The 14,237-nt window shown below is 37.3% G+C and overlaps 1 long non-coding RNA gene across 1 annotated transcript; it reads right to left on the reverse strand.

Moving 5' to 3' along the window:
- Positions 1–6,724: 6,724 nt before the first annotated feature.
- LOC137205611 (uncharacterized) lies at positions 6,725–11,678 on the reverse strand. Its single transcript, XR_010934219.1, has 2 exons — positions 10,464–11,678; positions 6,725–7,291 (listed from the first exon to the last, which is right to left on the reverse strand). It is a non-coding gene; the product is annotated as an uncharacterized lncRNA (long non-coding RNA).
- Positions 11,679–14,237: the final 2,559 nt, after the last annotated feature.

The raw sequence follows: 14,237 nt of genomic DNA on the forward strand, positions 1-14,237 counted from the left end.
AGGCTTTCAGCGCACTTTCTAAGTTCAATTCAGCACTGAGAATCTTACGAAATTCTTACAAATTAATAAAGAATGAGTGTTCCTTCTTGAAATTACAATGATTGTTCTTAAGCTGATTACCAATTTTCTAGCCCCTCAGAATTGAAAAAGTAAAGGGAAACTTTACCTTGGGAGTGTGCCTCTAAAATAGTCACATCAGATATCTTTTATTATTCCTGCTCTCAAGATCATCTTGGTCTCACTTGATCTAAGGCATTTGATCCTTAGATGCATTTTAAAATCTCCATTTTAGAAAACTATAATTCTAAAAAACACAGGCACCCCAGTGTTCATTGTGGCACTATTTACAACAACCAAGACATTGAAATGACCTAAATGTCTAGTGACAGAAGAATGGATAAAAAAGATGTGGTATACATATGCAATGGAATACTACTCAGCCATAAAAAAGAAAGAAATCATGCCATTTGCAACAACATGGATGGACTTACAGATTATCACACTAAGTTAAATAAGTCAGAAAGAGAAAGAGAAATACCATATGATATCATTTATATGTGGAATCTAAAATATGACACACCCAGAGATAAACTCATGCACATATGGTCACCTTATCTTTGATAAAGGAGGCAGGAATGTACAGTGGAGAAAGGACAGCCTCTTCAATAAGTGGTGCTGGGAAAACTGGACAGGTACATGTAAAAGTATGAGATTAGATCACTCCCTAACACCAGACACAAAAATAAGCTCAAAATGGATTAAAGACCTAAACGTAAGGCCAGAAACTATCAAACTCTTAGAGGAAAACACAGGCAGGACACTCTATGACATAAATCACAGCAAGATCCTTTTTGACCCACCTCCTAGAGAAATGGAAATAAAAACAAAAATAAACAAATGGGACCTAATGAAACTTCAAAGCTTCTGAACAGCAAAGGAAACCATAAACAAGACCAAAAGACAGCCCTCAGAATGGGAGAAAATATTTGCAAATTAAGCAACTGACAAAGGATTAATCTCCAAAATTTATAAGCAGCTCATGCAGCTCAATAACAAAAAAACAAACAACCCAATCCAAAAATGGGCAGAAGACCTAAATAGACATTTCTCCAAAGAAGATATACAGACTGCCAACAAACACATGAAAGAATGCTCAACATCATTAATCATTAGAGAAATGCAAATCTAAACTACAATGAGATATTATCTCACACCGGTCAGAATGGCCATCATCAAAAAATCTAGAAACAATAAATGCTGGAGAGGGTGTGGAGAAAAGGGAACACTCTTGCACTGCTGGTGGGAATGTGAATTGGTACAGCCACTATGGAGAACAGTATGGAGTTTCCTTAAAAAACTACAAATAGAATTACCATATGACCCAGCAATCCCACTACTGGGCATATACCCTGAGAAAACCATAATTCAAAGAGTCATGTACCAAAATGTTCATTGCAGCTCTATTTACAATAGCCCAGAGATGGAAACAACCTAAGTGTCCATCATCGGATGAATGGATAAAGAAGTTGTGGCACATGTGTACAATGGAATATTACTCAGGCATAAAAAGAAATGAAATTGAGCTATTTGTAATGAGGTGGATAGACCTAGAGTCTGTCATACAGAGTAAAGTAAGTCAGAAAGAGAAAGACAAATACCGTACACTAACACATATATATGGAATTTAAGAAAAAAAATGTCATGAAGAACCTAGGGGTAAGACAGGAATAAAGACACAGACCTACTAGAGAATGGACCTGCGGATATGGGGAGGGGGAAGGGTAAGCTGTGACAAAGCGAGAGAGAGGCATGGACATATATACACTACCAAACGTAAGGTAGATAGCTAGTGAGAAGCAGCCGCATAGCACAGGGAGATCAGCTCTGTGCTTTGTGACCGCCTGGAGGGGTGGTATAGGGAGGGTGGGAGGGAGGGAGACGCAAGAGGGAAGAGATATGGGAACATATGTATATGTATAACTGATTCACTTTGTTATAAAGAAACTAACACACCATTGTAAAGCAATTATACTCCAATAAAGATGTAAAATAAAAATAAATAAATAAATAAAATATGACACAAAAGAGCTTATCTCCAAACAGAAACAAACTCACAGACATAGAGAACAGACCTGTGGTTGCCAAGGGGGCATGAGGTGAGGGAGGGATGGATTGGGAGTCTGGGATTAGCAGATGCAAACTATTATATATAGAATGGACAAACAACAAGTTCCTATTGTATACCACAAGGAACTATATTCAGTATCCTGTGATAAACCATAATGGAAAAGAATATGAAAAAATGTATATATAAATATATATACAACTGAATCACTTTGCTGTATAGTAGAAATTAACAGCATTGTAAATCCACTGTACTTCAATAAAACAAATTTAAAAAAATAAAATAATATCTCTGTTCTATAGGAATAACCATCATTTAGTCACTGAGAGAGGAAACTGTCATATGAAAGTCTCTTTTCTTTGCCATGTGTTCCTTTTTGTTTTTTTTCTTGGCAGTAGGCAGAGATCTGAGCCTAACAGTGAAGATAATGAAATTAAAAATGATTCACACTTCCAGCTCCCATTTGAAGAGTACAAGAAACCTCTGAGTTTCTAAGAAGAAAGATTTCTCTGGACCACAGTTCAGGCCCCATATTTGGGAGTCCATTCAGACTCAGAAAGGTGCAACTAGCTCACATAGTCAAAAAGAAAAGGCGGTGTTTATACGTGGAATCTAAAAAATACAATAAACTAGTGAATGTAGCAAAAAGGAAGCAGACATATTTATAGAGAACAAACTAGTGGTTACCAGTGGGGAGAGGGAAGGAGAGAGGGGTAATAAGGGATAAGGGACTCAGAGGTAGAAAGTATAATGTATAAGATAAGCTACCAGGATATATTGTACAACACAGGTAATTTTGCTAATATTTTATAATAACTATAAATGGAATATAACTTTAAAAAATTGTGAGTCATTATATTATACACCTGTAACATATAATATTGTACATCAACTATACTTCAGTAAAAACATTTTTAAAAGACCAAGTGATGAGCTAAAACTTTTCGTTTGAATTCCTGAAAGTTTGTGTTTTTATCCATAGTCTCTGGTCTTTTCAGGGACAGTGACTTTTATACCATGTTACTACACCAAGTCTTATATATGTCTTTGGAATGGAAAAACTGTTGCCACTCAGTGCAATATCAGGTATTTCCAAGTGAGTTCCTTGAATGTGAAGAATGTATTTTTAGAAAATATTTATTTATTTGTTTGTTTGGCTGCACTGGGTCTTAGTTGCAGCATGCGGGATCTAGTTCTTTGACCAGGGATCGAACCCAGGTCCTCTGCATTGGGAGCATGGAGTCTTAACCACTGGACCACAAGGGAAGTCCCAAGAATGCATTTCTGAATCAGGAACTTTTGATAGGGGAGATGCATAAACAGGAATATATTTTCTCTTTATGATGTTGCTGTTCCATTGTGGAATTAGCCTTTTGCATATCCAGGACTCAAGAGACTGTTTCTACCTATTTGGATACTTCTCCAAGTGGGTGGTTCATCAATGTGTATTGAATAGTGACCAGGATATCTGTAAGTAAAAAATCAAGTAAAGTAGAGGCGATTAGCTGAATGGCATTAGCATCTAAGAAAGTATTTTATAAGAGATTGTAGAGCAGGATTTGGCAAACTACAACCCATGGGCCAAATACAGCCCATCACCTGTTTATATACCTACCACTTTCAAGCTAAGAATGGTTGATTTTACAACTTAAAATAGTTACATTTTAAATGTAAGCACCTATGTAATATCCTCAATTTTGCCTCTTGGACCACAAATCCTAAAATATTTACTATCTGGCCCATTATGGAAAAAGTTTGCTTTCACCTGTTATAGAGTAATGGTCTTGAAATATCAGTAGAGAATATGAGTAATGCAGGACTCTTTCTCCTCCCCAACTGTGGTAGGTTGACCCTAACCCTAATCCTAAGATATCAACATCCAAATCCTTGGAATATGTGAATATGTTACTTTACATGGCAAGAAGGATTTTACAGATGTGATTAAATTAAGGATATTGAGATAGGATATTATTCTAAGTTATCTGGGGATGGACAATATAATCACAAGGGTCAATCTAATAGGGAGGCAGAAGGGTCAAAGTCAGACAGGATATGTGATGACAGAAGTAGAGGTTTCAATGAGCCTTCCTCTTGGCAAGGAAACAGATGCTCCCCTGGAGTCTTCAGATACAGCCAGCCCTGCCAACATTTTGATTTTAGCTCCATAAGACTCATTTTGGACTTCTCAACTCCAGAACTATAAGATAATAAATTTGTGTTGTTTTAAGCCACCAAGTTTTTAATATTAATGTGTCACAGCTGTAATAGGAAGCCAATACATCTATCAGCCCTGTGCTCCTTGGGTGGTAGAATTTTAGGCTTCACCATAGAGTCTCCCAAAATATATTGAGTGCCTATAGGCAAGCTGGGCAAGAGGTAGAGGTAAAGTTGTGAGAGAAATTTAGTGTAGCTGATTGCACATTTTTGGTTTTAGAGAGTATTTGGAAAAGGCACCCAAGGAAGAACTCAGTTGTAATCAGGGAAGGAAGAACTGTAGAGTGGAATGTGACTGAAAGTCAAGGGAAGGTAAATGATTGAAGGAACTGGGAGTTGAGACATAGTTGCATTAGCTAACCTCAGGTTTTGAATGGCCGCTATCCAGGTGTCTCTCTGAAATCTAATGATGCCACCATTGGTAGAAAAACAAAAGGGAAGAAAGTTCTTAAAATTATTAAGGTTGTGTTTTATGTCAGCCATATAAGCCCTGTGACTTCCTTACCAAACGGAATATTTATCTCCACCTGCCTCTTAATTCAAATGAAATTTCCTTCCTCCGACTAACAATCCATCTCCCTATTATGTTTTCCGTAATTTGCACACAGTGGTAACCTTGGTGACCAGTCATTTGTTGCAGATACAGCTCTTAGAGTTCAAAATGATGTCCTCACTCTAGAAACTATTCACTAAATAGACCAATATCTCTTAATACAACATTTCTCAAATTATGTCCAATTTGAGATCACCAATTACTACACCTTGGAACTAGAGGTCCATAAAACACAGTTTGGAAAACATCTCTTTAAGTCATTAAAACAGAATGTAAAACACAGATTAAAACTGAAATTTGGGAATTGGGAGATTGAGATTGACACATATATGCTTTTGATACTATGTATAAAATAGACAACTAATGAGAACATACTGTATAGCACAGGGAACTCTACTTAATGTACTGTGGTGACCTAAATGGGAAGGAAATACAAAAGGGTATATATGTATACGTGTAGCTGATTCATTTTGCTGTACAATAGAAAATAACACAACATTGTAAGGCAACCATACTCCAATAAAAATTAATTTTAAAATCCCTGCAATTTGGAGTGAGTTCTTAGTAGTGTTCCAGGGCTTGGAAGAAATACCAGTACATGCAATACCTGAGGCTTTCTCAGAAATTTGGGTCCATACTAGAATAGACCCTACAATTCAAAATTATCTATGAACAGTATGAATATAAAAACATGAAAATCCAAGGCTACTTTTGGAGGTTCTCTCCAGATATGTGAGCAGTTTTTGAACTTCCTGAACCAACTTGCATGTGGGTGCAATGACCCACAATGTCCCTTTTCCCAAGATGCCTGCAGCTCTCAATAATTGGTTCCTTCTAGGTGATGGGGACCATATGCAATACTTCTCTGGAGACCAGGAAGGCAGCAGGTGTTGCTAAAGATCTTGACATGCAGGATGCCCAACTCTTCCCTTTTGCCTAACATTGAATGTGTGAAGAATGCAAGAATGCTGGTGTTTCCTGGTTGGATATGGAACAGAACCCCTAGGATCAACCTTGACATATGGCAAATGGAGAGGCAGGCAATTTGTTAATTGAGTTTAACCTCTCTTATGCATTGAGTACTTAAAGGATATTTGACAGGTAATATCTTATTGTCTGTGTCCTCCACTAGATTCCAAGTTCTATGAGGTAAAAAAAAAAATTTCTTTTCAATATTCCTAACACAATGCCTTTCCTTAGTATGTGCTCAGTACACATGCATTGTGACTAAATGTTAACTTTTAGCATCCAAAAGCTCTTCTGAAATTCAGAGGCAATTTTGGTGTTGTTGCTATTGCTATACAAGGATGTAATACTAATTGTATTATTGTGAGTTATTTTCTGCCAGGCTGTTTTAGTTGCCAATAGAGGGAAAATGTCTTATTTTGGTGAAAATGAACAAATAAGTAAAATAACATCTGGTTGTATCTGAAGATTCTGTTAACATGAGAAAAATATATGAAAGAGTAGAATGTTTATAAAGCATCCATTTTTTTTTTTACCCCTGAGATTCACTGGGATAGATTTTGGAGATTCCACTGGCATCATTTCAACAAATATTTACTGAGTATTTAGTATGTTCAAGACAGCAAGAGAATTGTGTCCTCTACCTGAGTCTGCCAGAGGAGATAAGAAAGTACATAATGGCTGCTTTGCAAAGTATAATATGAAAAGAGTAAAACTGAAAGATACAATGTGCTAGAACTTCCAAGGATGAAGAGATCACTGGCAGCTGGGGAAAAACAGCCATGGAGCTACGTCCATATCCCTCAAGTGTTCAGTCTTAGGGAGAATGAAGACTCAATGGCGCCGGAAAGCCAGATAAATACACATTCAAAATAACACACATTTATTAATAATCTTTTCTTAAAGTAGAACACCTCATTGCTGTTTGTGGAACAGCATGTGCTCATAATATTCTTCATACAAAGGGAGGCCTTACCAAAGTACATTCTAGTTACCAGTAATGCTCACTTTAATGTTTTATTGATGCTCCCTGCACCAACACACTGGATTATTTATTGTTTACCAGAGCCTTTTGTGGGTAACTAAGGTGTTCTCTTATATGAGAGAATCTTATAAGACAGAAATCTATCATCCAAGATTAACAGAAAATGCCCATCTGATCCAGGCTTTCTGTCTCTTTGAAATTATTTTAAATGACTATTTGCAGTATATAATTATTTTTTAATGTGCAGAGTTTATAATTCGAGGGCCAGAGCTTTCTCTCAGGGTTGAGTTTATAAATTTTCACTTGGCTTGTGAGGCTGGTAGGGGTACTTCTTCTTGCCTAATTTGGTTTCTGGGAAGATTTCATTCAAGTCCTCAATGGTCATCTTATCAAATGGAATTATGTTCTTCATCTTCTCCATGTCTTTCTCATATTCTTCAATCCTGATCTTTGGAAGAGACAAAAACTCAGCACAACTTTTCACCTCTTTTTCTTCAGCATCCAAAGGGAAACCTTAATTATTTTATTGCCTGGAGTTTGGGACCAAGGTGTAAGATCTTTGAACTAAGTCCTTCTTAGGTCCCCTCAACTAAGTTCTCAATTTCTCTTGGGGAATTCTTTGTGGAAAGAAAGGTGACTCTGATTCCACTCAAGTGGAATGGGTGTCATGGTGGCCAAGATCTGGGACACAGAGTTGAGGCATCAGAGCCAGGGAAGAACAATGAACACTAAACTTAGGGGTCAGGGCAGGCATGGGAACCAGTTTCAAGGCCAGCAAGTGGAAATCAAGGAGAAAATGAAGGGAATGAGAGGTTCCAGGAGTATGTTGGTGCCTGCAGCAAACAGTAACAAAGGATAATTATGGAGACTGTGGAAAGGCCAAAGGAGGAGGCAATGTGACTATAGTAAGGGCAAAGGTTAAGAGATTGCTGTGAGGGAGAAAATGGACACAGGAGTTCTATTTATTCATAATTTATATCGACATAAAACTTCCAGAAAGTTTAAGGCAGCTTTCAAGAATAGAAACAATTGCAGTACAGTTGTTAAAGTAGAAATAAAAATAGTTTGAAATAAGGAGAGGGAACAGGAAACAAATTTACTAAATGCCCAAGAAAATCTGGTTATTTTGACTGAGCATTGACTTTAGCTTGGAATTTTCTAGTAGCCAGGGGAAAAAAAGGGACAATTTTCATAAACTTGCTGTCAAATAGAAGCAAGCAAGAAGCAGGATTAAATGCCAGCTTTCTTTTTTATTCAAAATAAAAAGAACAAAACTTCCCTGTAGGAACAGATGGAGTACTGAATTGAAAAGGAAGTCTGGGGCTTCCCTGGTAGCGCAGTGGTTGAGAGTGTGCCTGCCAGTGCAGGGGACGTGGGTTCGTGCTAAAGGTGTTTTGTGGATGTGATGCCTGTTATAGGATGAGAGTTATAGGATGAGTGGAAGTAATCCAGGAGAAGATGTTTTGGGGGGAGATGGGGTGGAGAGGGCAGGAAGGTGCACCAAGAAGGAAGGATCTATTCAAAGCCCAGGAGACAAGAGGGAGCCTCGTATGTTCCTAGAAGGGAAGAAGTTTATTCTAGCTGGTGTTTAGAATGTGAAAGGGGAGTAGTAATATCTGAGGCTGGAGCCACAATTAGAGGATAGATCTTGTGGGGTCTTATAACCACGTTGAGGAGTTTAGACTTTATTATAAGAACAAAGGGAAACCATATAATTTTTATCAAGATATTCATCAAAGGATTAACATGATCACACTTACATTTTTGAAAGGTCACTTTGTGGAAAAGAGAATGATTGAATTGGAACAGGATTGAAGCAGAAGGATCAATTAGGAACTTGTTGCCATAATCCAGGAGAGTTTAAATTGGCCCTGAATAAAAAAGTGGTAGTGTGGTAGATGTAAATTATTTTGGAGTCCTCTCTCTCTCATACACACACAACCTTCAGGAATTGATTAGTGACAGTGGGCTAGGAAGAATTCAGAGATGAAGTCTTCATGTGGACAGTGTTGGGTCTACTGAGATAAGAGACACAGGATGGGGAGAAGTTTTGAGGTGGAGGGTGGGGGGTGAATATGTTTTGGTATATGTTTGGTATATTATGTTTATTATTTTAATACCCTAAATATACAAAGGGAAGTAGCCAATAAGCTATTTGATAAATGGATCTTAAGTTAGGAGATTGGAGACAGTATTCTGATGATAACTGAAGCTATATGAGCCAATGGGCAAAGTATTTAGCAGGTGCTCTCTCAATAGTTGTCATGGGACCAGCAGGTAGACAAGAATCAAAATGTTGATTAAGGTGAAGAACAAAAGGGCATATTTTATGTAAAATTACCAAACATTTTGTGTTAACTCAAAAAATAAATATATTCACATGACAATCTTTGATATAAAATTATGGCTTTTCAAAAACTTAGGTCTAGTGATTAGAGTTTTACATGGTATTTCTTGCTGAGTTCATACTTGGAATGAAGCACCTGCAATTCCCAGTTTTCAGCTTCTATAAAGTGGAATGAAGGCCAAAAAATGCTTGCGAAGAATCTATATATATATTCTCTCTAGAGATTCACTTTTCCTTTTGGTTATTTATAGTTGTTTCTGTCAACCTAATTCTTCTTCTTCTTCTTTTTTATTAAGCAGCTTTGTCCTGAATCTTTCTAAAGCATTAAACATTTTCTTTATGAAGTCACACTTGTCAAATTATGGAATATTTAATTATAGCGCATATAACATAACAAGTGGAATTAGATGAGGAAGAAATACTCATTGTTGTAAGTACACAACTCAATGGGAGGGGACATTTTACAGAGTAACTGAGCAGACTGAGTGTGGGTCAGAGTGTTTTACAAAGAAAGTGAGGTATATTGCTTTATTTGCTAATTAGTTGAGACTGTTTAAGAGAGGTATAACATAAATCCTAAGAATATAAATTAGTGATGCTTGCCTTTAAATCATGAATTCTGTTTTGCAACATCAACATTTAAAATAAAACATTTATTTCTCCATCTATCAGAATTGCTGCCCCTGTCTTTTGGTTTATAATAGGAGCAATAAGGCATTAACAAAGCCTATCTTTCCCATTTTTTCTAGTAAAAAGTGAAATTTCATATTAAAACAGTGATCTTAATGTTACACGAAATCTTGGTGACCAAGAGCAAATTTCATAGTCAAGAGAACCTTTGCCTTTTCTGCTGTTTCTGAAATGTTTTGAACTTTTCCCAAATCTAATCTTATGCACAGGGGGTGGTTAGATTGCTGAGTTTGAAAATCGCTGCATTGAGCTGGGCATAATCAGCCTCTTTTAGTAGTTTGTGTTCACCTTTGTGTGCTGCTCATAATCAGAGTGGCTTCACCTTTCACTAGCTGTCCAGGAGTGTTTAAGATGATAAAGCTTTAATTTTCAGTCTGTTAAAAATTCCCTGGGTTCCTCATCCTGCCTCTCTTTGTTTCTTCTACATGAATTTCAAGAGATAAAACATGGTGCAGGGCACTGCTCTGTTGACAAAATAAAATTCTGATTCCAATGGCAGACCTCCCTACTGATTTATTTGTCTTGAAAGAGAGAGCTTCCCTCTTGAATTCAATGTTTCTCATACCCACCTAAACTTACCCACCTTGTTCCTCCTTCTGTCTTCCCTCTTGTTCCTTAACACCATCATTCCCTGTCCACCTGTAATGCCAAATCATAAATGTGAGCAGCATCCTAGTCTCTTTCTTTTCCAACTCTACACAGTATTGGTCACCACACATTATCAATTCTGTCTTCTAAATTTATCCTCCCAATTTTGCCCATACTACCACTGGATTCTTTCACCTGGATTATAGTCTAGGACTTCCAATTTATCTTCCTCCCATTAGATTCAGCCCTATTTTCATCAGCCATCCACACTGCCACCAAAATGACATTTCTAAATTGCAAATCTGTGTATGTCATTTGCCTGTCTAAAACTCCACCCAGTTGCTCATCTCCTTCAGGATAAAAAGTCCAAGCTTTTTACCTTGAACCCTCTGGTCTCTTCAGCTCCCCTCTCTCCATGTATCAGACTCCTTTGAGCCTCCAAATCCACTGCCTATTTTCATGCCCCCTTGCATTGCATGTGTTCTCTCAGTATATACAGCTTCCCCACTTGGAAGCATGGCAAACTCCTTCTCATCCTTTAAAACCCATGTGTCACTTTCTCCCAGAAGTTGCCCTGTACCACCCTCAATTCTTCACTTCTTCCTGGGTGTCATTTTGGAATATTGATCTGCTGCGAGTATGTAAATATTTATTGGAGAGTCTATTTCCCTGTATGGTTGTGATCTCCTTGATCCTAGTTTTAGTTTCCTAAACTAAAGCAAAGTGCTGGCCACACTGAGAGAAATAAAACATTATTAATGGTTGATGTAATCATATGAATGAATGTCCCTAGCATAGTTCCCTCTTTTATCCCTTTTGCTAGCAAGGAAAACTGCAGTCCTGAATAAAGGAGATGCTCACTGCATTTGCCTAGTGGAATTAGATAGAACAGATCTCCATGAGAAAAAAAAAATAATCTTGTTGGAGATGCCAGGTATTTGTCACTCTAGGGATTAGACAAAAAGAATGTCTGGTCTCTAAGTATTCTGGATTTCACTCACCTCAACCTTCACCTTGGAAGGAAACTCCACCAACAATGTAGTAACATGGAATTTTCTTGGCATGTTTTGTGAAAATTACCACCATGTAGTCAACTAAACTGTGTAAAACAATAAATATCACTTAATTTTCTTAGATTTAATGAGCACTTCCGGTGTTGTGTGCCAACCTTAGGGAGAGAGACTTTTTGGAAAGGGTTAGGACTTAGTGGGTCAGCAATTGGGAATGTGGGTTTTATTGTCCAAGTAGTAATGTCACCTTTAAATACTGAGGTGACATTATCTGTAAAGTAGCTCTCCATTCACTACTACACTTATAGAGAGTAAAGCTACTCTCCAGCTCCAGAACAGCTAATGCAAAATTTAACCAGACAGTCCCTAAGAAATTAGGATTCTGGATTGCAAGTGAAATAGCCTAGATGAACTAGCTTAAACACAAAAGGGGAATATAAGATTGTCTCATGGAACCCAAGAATGAGAACACACCTGCTGGAAAAGCAGGGCCTCAAAGTGCCCTGGTTCATCTCTCGTATCTTCTCTCCCCTCACCAGTTGTAGCCTCTACTTTCTATCTTCTGTAGATCAGCCATCTCTGCTTTCTCCTTGCAGGTGAGAGAGTTTCTTTGTAATAATTTAATTTTTTTTTAATTTTTAAAAGTATCATAGCAAAATGAACTTTTTTCTTTTGAAAAATACTTATGAATTTTGTGAATTTTAATGCACATATAAATTTGTGTAACCACTATCACATCAGGATACAGAACGGTTTCATAACCTCCCAAACTATCACATGCTATCCCTTTTCAGTCACACTTTGCCCCCATCCATAACCCCTGGCAACCACTGATATGTTCTCCATCACTATAGTTTTGTCTTTTTGAGAATGTAATATAAGCAGAATCATACAGTATGTAAATTTGGAGAACTGGCTTCCTTCAATCGCCATAGTGTCTTTGTGATTAACTCAAGTTGATGTATGTATCACTAGTTTCTTCCTTGTTACAGAGGTATATTATTCCATTGTGTGAATGTACCAAATTTTGTTTAATCCATCCAGCTACTGTAGAATGAGATGAAGTTTTAATGCTTATCTCTTTAGTTGCAAGAAAATAACTAATTGATGTTCTTGGTTTCAAATCCAGAAACCCTTGTGAGTTACTAACAGGCCTATCATGAATTAGATCACCATCCCTGGAGAAATCAGTTAGAATTCAGGATAAGGTGTTGAACTGGTCTAACTTGGGTCTATGCTCAGTCCTATTGTTTCATCTTCGACCACAAGGGCACACTATTAAGAGAACAAGGCAGCTGCCACAGAAACCATAAGGATGAAGAGGAAGAGGAGTGAGGGGTGAAAAAAAATGCATTCTTAACCAATTACCTCATAAACTTGTTTTTCATTAAACTTCTTCCCAGATAAATTGGTCTAAAAGGTATGGTTTGCCAACCTTGATTCATAAACTGTTAGAGCTGTGTTGCAAACTCAATTTGGTAGGAACAATTACATTCCTTCATTGTCTGAGTGGTAACAGACAAGGGGCAGTGACTGCTTGTGGATCATATGGCCCAGCTCACTTACCTTCGCTGGATTGGCCCTGCTCCCTTAGCATTGTGACTTGTTTAAGTGTCCAGGTACACACAGAAGATCAAAGAAACATATGGTGGAAGCCCAACCTGGTGCAAACATTTTGTTTGTAAGTCATGGTCTCATCTCTCATTTGCCTTTTCTTTCCTTGAAAAATAAAAGATTTCTTTTTCTTGTTTTTCCATCTAAAATGTTGTCCTATCTAAGGCATTTTCTAGTCAGTGCTGCACTGCCTTCAAAATACATTTTTCTATCCAGTGCACAATAATTGCTGTGATCAATGAAAGTTTGAAATCAGGCTTCCACTCAGCTTTGTCTGTCACCCGTACATCACTTACATCAAAGAGACCTGCCTCTGCTTAAATCCCTAAAGCCAAGGAAACAAAAAAGAAAAAGCCAACCATTGTTGATATCACTCTCAAAAGACACTGCCTTGTCTTTTGTTCCTGGGGAAGGGGAGAAATAGGGGAGGGTGACCTCAAGCATAAGTAAAGTAGTTGGGGCTCAGGGTCTACTAACACTTCAATCAGAATAGTACTCTTGTGATTTCTGTTACATACAGGGCCTCTGTGTAGATTTTATTAGAAGAAAAGCATTCCATTGCTGAAGAAAAACTCTGACAACAGCCTAGCCAAATACAGAGATACAGAGATTCCTACCATCTGCTAGTCTTGCTTTGTTTCTTCTGTTTTGCTTTTCTCTTATGGACTTTTATTCTTTGGAAGTTGTTTCTCTAGGAACTGCCTTGTACATAATTTAGTTATCCATTTTTGGTGTATTCAAGAAAATTTTTTTTAAAGTTTTTAAAAATTATGGAAATAATGTTCAGTTAGAAAAATTGTAAAATGTATAAAAGAAAAAAGAGGTGGCTAAAAATCATCCTTTAATCCATCACCCAGAGACAGCTACTTTCAACATTCAATCCAATACTAAATCCTATCATTGTACTGTCAATATATTTGGGAAATTCATCCATTTTATTCCATTTCTACTACCAAGTATTAGTAGAAATTTCTACTAGTCCAAGTTTTATAACTGGTCTCTCAATCTGTTAAAAATATCCATTACACCCCTGGTTAAAAATTTTCAGCTGATACTCAATAGACAAGTAAAACACATTTCCTATGAACCACTAGGGGTTGAATGCTTTGGCCTTGGGAACTTTTTTTTTTTCTTGCGGTACGCAG

This window comes from Pseudorca crassidens, chromosome 14 (assembly GCF_039906515.1).
Source record: "Pseudorca crassidens isolate mPseCra1 chromosome 14, mPseCra1.hap1, whole genome shotgun sequence".
Lineage (NCBI taxonomy): Eukaryota > Metazoa > Chordata > Mammalia > Artiodactyla > Delphinidae > Pseudorca > Pseudorca crassidens.